The sequence below is a fragment of the Dermacentor albipictus genome, chromosome 3 (assembly GCF_038994185.2).
Source record: "Dermacentor albipictus isolate Rhodes 1998 colony chromosome 3, USDA_Dalb.pri_finalv2, whole genome shotgun sequence".
Lineage (NCBI taxonomy): Eukaryota > Metazoa > Arthropoda > Arachnida > Ixodida > Ixodidae > Dermacentor > Dermacentor albipictus.
In genome coordinates, this window is record NC_091823.1 from 137,215,289 (window position 1) to 137,226,312 (window position 11,024).

Below are 11,024 nucleotides of genomic sequence, written 5' to 3' on the forward strand. Positions count from 1 at the left end.
AAAAACTGCGGCTTTCTTGGTATAATCTGTATACTGAACTATAGCCCCTATTTTGATGCAAATCTCTCTTTTTAGAGTCATGTGAAGGCAAGGAAATAATTTTAAAACAGCAGGCTAGATCGGGAGGCAGACACTGCCTTCGGAACAACTGGAGGACGTGTGCCATTGTCTTCCGCTCTATTCTTCCTCCTGCACCACAGCCTTCTAGTTTTTTTTTTCTGAAAAGGCAGCATACGTTTTATAACTGATGCGGACAGGACAGACAACACTTATTCCTGGCGTTTATTCGGAAAGAACTAGCTAGGTCGCGAACCGCGCTAGCGCACCTGCCGCACTTATCTAACGATTTCTTTATATATTTTGCAAAAACGAGCATCTTTCATTAAGTAACTACTTTCTGCACCATTTGTGCAAGAATTAAACTTGAAATAGAAATGACGAGATACCAGCTCACCAAAATACTTGTCCTAGTGTGGCCGTTCTCCTTCACAATAACACCGCTAATGACTCTTAAGACAGCGAAATGCCAACTCACCTATCAAAGTTGTAGCAAGTGTAATGAAGAAGAAGAGCACAAGAACAAGACCATCCAGATCGTCTGTTCATCAAGGACATCATCATCACCATCATCATCATCACAATGATCATCATCATCATCATCATCATCGTCTGTTCCATGCCTGCAGTGAAACCAGAGGCCAGCCGGATCGCCAGTGTGTAGCACGAGTGTCAGCCGTTCGGGCAAGCAGCTGTTCCTGCTCTGCGTCACCTGCCTTCTCGGTTACGAACAGACGCTACCTTCTCAACTGTTCAGTACACCCCATTATAAGTGGTGGAAAGTGCGGGGTATTAAAGAACATCTACACCTTGGAACTCCGGTCTCGGACTCTGCCTCCCGTCATGCCTGACTCTCCCCAGCCACCGTCGCCGCCACCCTCGGTTGCCTGCTCTGGCGCTGTTCCGCAACGCCATCCAGCGGTTTTTAGCGGTACGGATGAGTAGGACGTCAATGACTGGTTGTCTACCTACCAACGGGTCAGCTTGCACAATCGATGGGACGATACCGCCAAGCTATATGCCGTCATCTTCTACCTTGCGGGATTGCCTCACCTGTGGTTTAAAAATCACGAAGCCGACTTTCAGTCCTATTCCGCGTTCAAGACCAATTTCGCTGAAGTGTTCGGTCGCCCCACCATCCACAAGTTGCGCGCCGAGCAGTGGTGACGAGAGCGAGCGCAAAAATCCGGTGAAAGATTCACCTGTTATATCGAAGAGGTTCTCCACCTATGCAACCCTGTGGATGCTTCTATGCCCGAAAATGACAAATTGAAGGACATTTTGAAGGGCATCACCGATCACATTTTCCAAATATTGATCGCCAAGAGTACGCGCACCGTAGCAGAGCTCATAAACTTGTGCCAAAGCTACGACGAGTTCAGGAGGCAGCGCGACTTGACCAGGCGCCCCGAAGTGGCTGACGACGCCCTCTCTTCCATGACAGTCTTCTCTGATCGCGCCCCCCCCCCCCCCTGCTCATACAAATCCAAGCTTCTGTGCAGGAGGAAGTTGCACGTCAGCTTTCTCTACTACCCTTCGCTGAGCTACGCCAAGAACAGCCGCTGCCGCAACAGCCTCCTGCACAGCTCGCCCCTACGCTCCGGTTATTGAAGACCAAGTTGCTCAGGCTCTATCAATGCGGCATCAGCAATACCCTGTCGCTGTGCCACTTACTTACGCATCCGTCGCCACGTAGCTTCCGTGTCAACGACTCGTTGCGCTACATCCACGGCTGCTACCACCCGTTCAACACTCCGTTCATCGACCTGCTCCTGCCTTTGCTAATCCTTCTCGCGCGCAAGACAACAGGCCCATATGTTATGCCTGCGGTATTCCGGGCTATGTTTCACGACTCTGCCGCCGCCGCGTGCTGCACTTTGATGGGTTTGTGCAGGCGCTTCCCTACGCCGACGAACAACCTTTCCATGACACTTATTTTAGTTGGCACTCGAACAGGCCACCAGCCGAGCGCCCGGTCCTTCCAGGTCGTTCACCTTTCCCGCGTCGCCCCTCGTCCTTCCCCCATGTGTCGGCGCCCTTCACCCCCGCAAGTGGAAAACTAAGCGCCGTAGTTCAGGAGGCAGGACGTACGTCGCCATCAATCTGTCCACATCCCCCATTGTCGCCTCCGAACGTTGCCGACCTTACTGTTGACGGCATCCCTGCCGTTGCGCTAATTTATACTGGAGCAGCCGTGTCTGTCCTAAACGAACGCCTCTGTCGCGCTTTACGAAAAATTACGACGCCACTTTCTGGGTTTTCTCTTCGCGCAGCAAACGCCCAGCCAGTTCAGCCTTCAGCAGCATTCACAGCTTGAGTTGTTATTCAGGGCGTTCTCTATGTTGTGGAGCTTCTGGTTCTGCAGTCTTGCTCTCACGACGTGATACATGGGTGGGACTTTCGCGAGATAACGCCGTCATCAATTGTGCACGTGCTGAAGTCGAATTATTGCCTCTGTCTCACGTACCCCTCGTCAGCGCCACTTCTCTTCCCCCTAAGCTCTCCTTCGAGAAGACATCGCCTTACCGCCGTACTCGTCGGCGCCGTTGTTCCCGTCTTCTGTGGCGCTGTCTCTGAAGGCTCTGTCCTCTTTACTCCTTCGGAACTCTTCATAACCCGCAACAATGTTCCCCTCCCTTTCACCATTCTTGACATTTCAGCCGGTTTCAGCTCCATCGTTGTCTGCAATCCGCTTCTTACAGCCCTTAAGGCTCTTTGCGGCGAAGCACTTGGCCGTGTTCAGCTTCTTGACATGTTTATAACCGAGAGGCTTAAGCGCGTTAAAAAGACAAGGACGGAGGTGAGACGTGGCACACACAGTCTCACCTCCATCCTTGTCTTTTTAACGCGCTATAAGCCTCACGATGTCTTACCAACAAGCCCAAATCACTGCTTTATAACCGACGTGCCGAATGTTTCGTATGCAGAGGTCACTGACTTCTGTGCTGTTCCCCCTTCTGCTTAGCCATCGCTTGACTTATTCACATCTTTCATTGCCGATGACCTTACTTCCGAGCAGCGCTCCCAGCTTCTTCACCTGCTTGCCCAGTTCCGTTTTTATTTTGATGTCGCTTCAGTCTACTCTGGGTCGCACGTCAACCGTCAGCCACCACATCGACACTGGCTCCAACGCGCGATTGCGGCAGCGCCCGTACCGCGCCTACGCCAAGGAGCGTCAGGTAATCAGTGAGCACGTGGACGACCTGCTTCAGCACTGTGTCATTCGACCTTCCGGTGAGCCCATGGGCATCACCGGTGGTTCCTGTCACAAAACAAAGATCGCTCCATTCGGTTATGCGTCGATTATCGCCGTCTTAATAAGATAACGTGAAAAGATGTCTACCCTCTACCGCGCATTGACGACACTCTGGAGAGCTTGCAAGGCGCTGAATTCTTGTCTTCGTTGGATTTACGCTCGGGCTACTGGCAGGTCGCGATGTCAGCAGTTGATCGTCTTAAAACTGCATTCACTACTCCAGATGGTTTATACGAATTTGATGTGATGCCATTTGGCCCATACAATGGGTCGGCTACGTTTGTTGACAGCAACTTTACGCCGAGACCGCACTGAAAACTTGTTCGGCATCCTGATACAGATGTCGGGATGTAATGACGATGCCGCACCAACACAATTCTTGATCTATTTTTGCCTCAGTTTTCAAACCTTGACGCAGTCGCCGTCTCATTGCAGTGTTTCAGACGTTCTAAACAGCTTTCTTGATACGCGCAGCACTTGTCACCTATAGTTCGCGTAAAATAGGCCCGATGACCTGTTGGATGTCGCACATCTCAATGAGGCCCGTGAGATGATAAGCCGATTGACTCCCTTCCAAACCACCGTGAATTGGTTCAGGCAAAAAGTGAACCTCGTGTGACCTGCTATGTTTGTGGGTACGTAGCACGAAAAATGCTGAAGAAAACGAAGTGTAGTCAATGTGCAGAGTTGCTGCTGCAAGGAGCTAGCGTCGGCTTGCGTCTAAAGGTGTCTTTCTTCACAAGTCACATAGAGGAGGACTTCTGTAGCCATCCCCAGCATTGAAAGAGCTGGTTTCAAAAATGAAAGCTTTTTTAGGCACTGCTACAGCATTAGCAAGATGAACAGCAACAGTATGAGAGATCTCATATGCTGCCTATCTATCAAAAAGCTAAACATGCTTGGCTGTAAACAGCACAATGTGCAGGATACAAATCAAGTGTCCAGATTATATGTGCTAACTAGGCTTCGTATTCTTCTACCAAGTGATAACGTATCAGTGCAGGGTAAAAGAGACCAGATGAAATGTCTTAAAAATGAGTTTAATAACATAAGTATTATGTAGTGATCTCGTGAACTGTCACTGCTTGTATAAATGCAAACTTTTTGTCTTATTTCACACTGGCTGGGCAGCTAATAGCTTGAAGTTTTTTCGCTGCCCAAGAGCACTCAACATTTCATGCTAAACATTTCAATTATCTCACCTGGTTCAAATGCATGGATATGATGTTTTGCTACAGTTGCGCAGCTGCTAAATTTAGCATGTTTTGCATACTTGATCTTATACACAATTTTTATACAAAAAAACTCTAGAAAAACTGCATGAAGTTTCTTGAATAAATATTCATTTTGAGCGTGGCAGTCGCGCAGCACTTATGAGTGAATGTGCTGCTCGGTGTGTTTCTTTTTCCAAACAGAAAAGGGTAAGGCCGCCAGTATTTGCCAAAACTCAATATTGTAATAACTTGCAGGTAGTGAGTTTTGTAATGGCTAAAGCGCTTTCTCGCTCATTAAAGTAATATCATTTTCGCACTGCTCTGTTTTATAATGTCAACATGTCTAATCTAGTAGATGGCGAGAGAAAGTGGGCGTGATGAGCGCAATCGTAATTGCCGGAATATGTGTTTTATGCACATCGTCTAAACGCACTGTCAAGATAGTATTAGATGCTTGCGATCTTCTTAAGTATTGAAACTATTAACTAAATTTGTTTGCTGCGTTCTTGGTTCATGCTAATAAATGAACGCTGGTAAGCGCAGATTCAAGACGGGACGAGAGAAAACACAGGCGCACATTACAAAGGCTCCTCGCAAGGGATTTATTTCCGTTGGTTCTGCTTGGCGATTTAAACTATGGAAACATATCGTGGAATGCACAGCCGCCAAGTTTATCGCCATTTTCGACCAATCGAAGCATTTCTTTGATTTGTGTTCTGTCTTCTAACTCTCGCAGCTCGTGACCCTACCGACTAGAATATCACCTAATTAGGCGAACAGAACAGAATTAACCTTAACCTCAAGTACCAACCTCGTCTACAACAAGTGTAGCACGCCTCCGTGATCGTGCTCTGCTCACCTCTGGTCTTCCCGCAGCTTCTGACCGAACTAGTAATATGTAGAAAAGCACACAAAACTACAAAATGGTATCTATGACCAAGAAATAGCGAGCTAGCTGAATTATTCTCAGCCTTTCTTAGCGGTTTTAATGACCCCTCTCGCCAGTCTAACATGTTTGCAGCTGAATAACAATGTCTAACAGTAAAATACATTCCTGTCAGCACTATAACTTCTAATTTCCAGCCACTTTTGTATAGTAGCCGTATCAGACTTTTATCGAACAGTAAAAAAGCCTTTCTCGACTAGCCAAACTGTCACCGACTGAATCACTATGGGAAATATATAAAACTGCTTCTGACGAGTGTGCAAATTCATTGAAGGCATCCAAGAATAATTTCCAAACTAATGCCCTTCTATCATTTCTAAACATCAATGTATCCAAATTCTACCCTATGATTTACCCTCCTGCAGGCCATAGCATCACATCTAATCACATCACATCACATGTAGCTGAACCTGCTCCTGCTGCTCTTGTAATACTGTTTTAAACGCTGAGTTCAACGAAAACTGCTCCCCAACATCTAGCCCCCATTTACCTTTTATGAGTCAGTCTATTTACTCAGTCGAGGATTCCATCGTCATAGATACATCTCGTGTTGCTCGACTCATGGAGAATATAAAATATCAGACTTCCCCAGGTTGTGATAGTATAAGTGCTAAATTTTGAAGAACGCACCTACTTAGAGTTTCATTATACTAACAAAACTTTTCGAACAATCATTGCAAGCATCGACTTTGCCTGCACAATCGAAAACTGGGAAGGTGGTTCCCCTCCGCAAGTCAGCTGTTGAATATTATCCCGCTAATTATGGACCAATCTGTGTCGCCAGCATTTGCTGGAAAATACTAGCGCACTCTATATATAGTTTTCTGGTTCATTTTCTCGAAACTAATTCATTTTCACGTCAGCACAAAACGATTTCTCAGAAATATATCCGGGTGACACACAGTTCATGTAGTTACGCACAAGTTAAAATGCATTTTAGAGGAATCCTCATTGGCCGACTGCATTCTTTTAAGATTTCTTTAAATTATTACGTAAGGTATGTCACAAGATAGTATTATACATACGAAGCCTTTTTAAATCTTGACTGTAATCTCTGAATATGTATGGAATGTTTTCTAACCATTGATTTTCAATTCATCAGTACTAGCTTCCATAATTGTGCTTTTACTAAAATATACTCAGGTGTACCACGATATACTATAGTAGGTCCTCTTTTATTTCTTTGTTATATTAACGACCTTCCATAGAAATATCTTTTGTATTCACCTTTTGGCCAGTGATCGCATTGTTTTTCGCACAACTACCAACACAGATGACATAACTGCGCTGCAAGCCGATCTAGACATAATTTCTAGCTGATGTAACAAATGGCTAATCGAACTTAATTCTGACAAATTAAAAGCAATGAGAATATCCTGAGCGGCTCAGCCTTATTTAAGTACTACCTGAAATACATTGGCCTTGCGAAATTTAACTACAAGTAACATGGAGTGCAGAATACGACTTCCCTGTCTTACATAATACTGCTTACATATTAGAAATGCCAACCTGATATTAAGTTATTTGAGCCGAAATTTTCATTCCGCGCAGACAACTTTAAAATTACACCTGTAGATGACACAAATACCTACAAAATTGGAATGGCAATCGGCTGGTTCGGATTCCTGTCCAATTAACCTAAATAATTACCTACAACTCGTATGAAAAATTGCTCGCTCTGCCGTATTCGAGAGTAGATGCAATAAAAAGTGGCAACTCTCAAAGCAGATTGGTTGGAGATTATACTAGCCACAATCTCAAAATGGGTGCAGTGCCTATTCGCAACGGCACACCCCACCACACCACACCACACCACGCCATACTGTGCGCTGGTCCATATGGACGCTGCCCAGCTAGTAGAAGCAAACCGAATGATGGCGGCAGAAAAGAGCGCACTGCCCAGCTAGAAGAAGAAAATCGCCTGTTTAAGGCACTGTTAATTACCATAGTGTTAATTAAGGCATCCGGACCCGCGACCTATGGTACTAGTCAAAATCCACGAACTTTAGTGTTAATTCGGTTGAAGCTAATTTAGCAAAATTGATCTAGCGTCAATTAGGGTACTCATTCCCACGTCCTTTGGTGGGACAAAACAAGTAATGAGAAGTAGCATGAATTCGAATGAGAATGTCATGTAATTTAATGGATGTCTGTCGAGCGTACAGGCTTTCGCCTTCACCCTCTTTCGCGTATGCTAAAGTGACTGTTAATTTCTTTTCTTATTGTGAAAAGCTGCAGTCTTGCAACCTTTTGAATCTTCATACCACTCCCCTCTTCAATGCTCCTGGCTTGAGTGTAAAACAAATAAATAAATAAATATAAATACACTGATCAGCTGCACATATCCAGTATCACATGCCTAGTGATCCAGGATTGTACTGTGGCTTTTTCCAAACTCGTTTCCCCAAGAACTCATTATTCATCGTCTAACATTCCCTCTAAATTGTCTCACTATATAAGACTGCTCGATACCGCCCGGCACCAGGCAAATTTTAAAGTATATTGGTCGCTGAATAGCGGATTCCCTGTAGCACACGCCTAGTCACCCAAGTTGGCTGCAAAGAGGTTCATTGAGGATACACGCATACCCATTTGCACATACCCAGTGACCCATGTTGGCCTGAGAGACTTCCCTCAAAGAGTTGCACCCTATTCGAACACGGGGTACCCAGTGGCCCAGGTACGCGGGAAAAAGGTTTACATAAATCCCCGGAAAGTACGTGAAGTTCGATCAGAATACTAACGCACTAAAATAATACTTAGAGGAATTGTTCGGCCTCAACTTACTCGGGATCCACGTACTGTGAATGTGCATTCGGTATGAGACCAGCCGCGGCTCGCCCGCACACGAAAGGTCAAGACCATCAGGGCCACAACCCCTCCGGCAGTGGGTGCTCAAAGTTTGGTAGTGCACGCGGTCACGTTCACCGCGGACCCCTCGCCTGTATTGCGACCCACCGCCTACCGCAAGACAGTCTGTGAGCCTTGATATCACGACCAGCCTCCCGGTGATGTTGCCTAGTCTATGGAGTACTTAAATATGTGACCAAATTAATCGGTGACATTTAGGCAAATGTCATCGGTGCTGTGCAAAGCTGTGGAGGGTAACGCAGTTTATCTTCTGGAGGCAATACCATTGCGCACCAAAGTACGGGTGGTTAGGAGGATTGTCGGCCAGCTAACGAAAGAATACGCGCGTAACCCGAAAGAGCCAACACGATAGGTTGAAGCGCATGTACGACCTACATACTTGGGCCAAGACAGTTGAAAATGGGAGTATCATAAAGTGAAGGTGAGGTGGGTCGCTATTATGTAGCGTAGCGATGCCTGTTTTCATGAAAATTTCTTTTGACGTCAAGTCATGGCTTTAGGATATATGGTAGGTGCGTAAGCACGATGTTTTATGACTAGTCTATTCAAAATCTCCCTCAGTTGGCGGATGTTTCTTTCGTGTTCTATTCTTTCTTCCGGTGCTGTATAGCAAATTTGTTTTCTAAAGACACATTTAATAAAGCCACACTTTCATGGTATTTAAAGAAAAGTTGTTTTGTTGCTGTACAGCGCAATAACTGCCTTGGAATCAAGAAAACCAAACGCAAGTGTTCCTACTTTTCAAGCCGTAGCCACATATTTAGCGCATCTGCATCCAATGCATGTCTTTGAACGCATGCAATATTGCTGCCCCTGTTGAACACCAACAGCTGATCCTCGAGCCTGTACGCTAGATGCTAAGTGGGCGCCACTGATTATGACCGACAGCGGTGTACTTTTGTTTGAAAATAATTTCAAACACCGCTTCCGAGAACCGTGAGATAAAAGAGCTAGGTGAGCAAATATTTCTCGTGTAGTGCTTGCATTGTTGTGTGGTTTTCGCTGCATCTGTTGAATAACATCTCATGTTTTTTTTTATTAAGGAGAAACGGAAATTGTTCGTGACAAGCGACACCAAGATATGAAACATACTGGATCGAGAATTAAAAGGCACTGACCACCTTTCAACAGCGCACCGCCAAGGCAGTACAATAGCTTTATCAAGGTAAGCCTTCCTCGCTAAAGCGTGCCAGCACTGATCATACCGCTCCCAGAAAAGAACTGCTACAACTGTAATTGTGAGTAGCGCTTTTACCTACTTCGTTTCGTATTACAATAAAAAGGTAGAACATAAAAGAATAAAATCGAAGTCAGCACTTTATGCGCCTGCTAGGCTTAGAGAAAATGCTTGTTTCTAACTTTCTTATTTCTTGCGGCCCGGCTGAAATTTCCAAATTTAGAAAGTAGGCAATATTGCTGTGAAAGTCCCACAAGTTTCATGGGAATAGGGTGCTGTTCTCGTTCATTTTACAGAGCAGCATCCATACCTGGGGAGAGGTTCTATAGAGATTTAGTCACGTATGATTGCTGCTATATAAACGAGCTGTAGGAAGAAATAGCCCATGTTCTCAGTGAGCAGCGAGCAGATATAAAGACCACAAGCCGCTGGCGTAACCACTCGGTCAGGATGTCCCACAAAGCCAGAAAGGAGTTAGTAACGGCAGCGAGCGAGAAGAGGTGAGCTCTCTAATAACCGTTACCATATCCTGTTCACACGGTGTTGTTGTCCACGTGCCTGCAGCACCACGTCAGGCTGAAAAGGGAATGGAATCGAGTGCCGCATTCTATACATTCTCGGGAGAACCAGTGGCGTGCTGGTCTTCCCCACCCCTCAAATATTCCTTTTGTTTTCCTTTTAAGCCGGCTGATACTATAGTAGCTTGTGTAACTGATACTACAGCAGTACTATGCTATAATTTTCTATAATATCGAAGTCAAATTTGTAAATGATGCTCACAACACACAGTGCATACAATTACGAAATACTGTTCTAAGTGCAGGACACGAGCTCGGAAGAAGCAGCTTCCCTCATGGAAGCAGCCAGAGTCTTCGTGATGACGAGCCCTTTTGCTGAGCCCAGGCGCCTTCTACGTAAGGCAATTAACTAGTCACTGTGATAACACGGTTCTAGTTGCTTTATGATCTTGTTATGGAGTATTCTAGTCTGCATCTTGTCGAAAGTTCGTGTCTAGAATAAGATATTGCACTTACTCGTAGAGCAGAAATGCAAGCGTTGAAATGGCCCGATGTAGCTTGGAGTATCGTTCAGCATCAGTCATAGCTATTGGCTGTAAAATATTATGTTGTGGTAGATATTTCCTTGCGATTCTTATAGGTTACTGTTACCTCCCACATTGTCGGCCATTTCTTATTCTAATAACGCCGTTATTTGTATCTTATATTTGTAGTCATGTTGTTACAACAAAATTTCATGTGGCCGGTTTGGATAATCAACCTTTTTCGGTCGGAAAACAGCAAATGAACAATCTTTGTTTTCGTCTGGAATGAAGAACCTTTAGCACTTCAATTACCCCGCCTCTGCTCTCCATAGCAGGCCCGGCCCCACCAAGCCAGCTTGGCAGGAGCGCCGCAGACACCCGAAGCAGCCGGCGCTGGAAAACGCTGTCTGCATGGCAACTGCTGAGTACGCCCGGCAGGGGCCATCGGCAGAGGCGAGGGC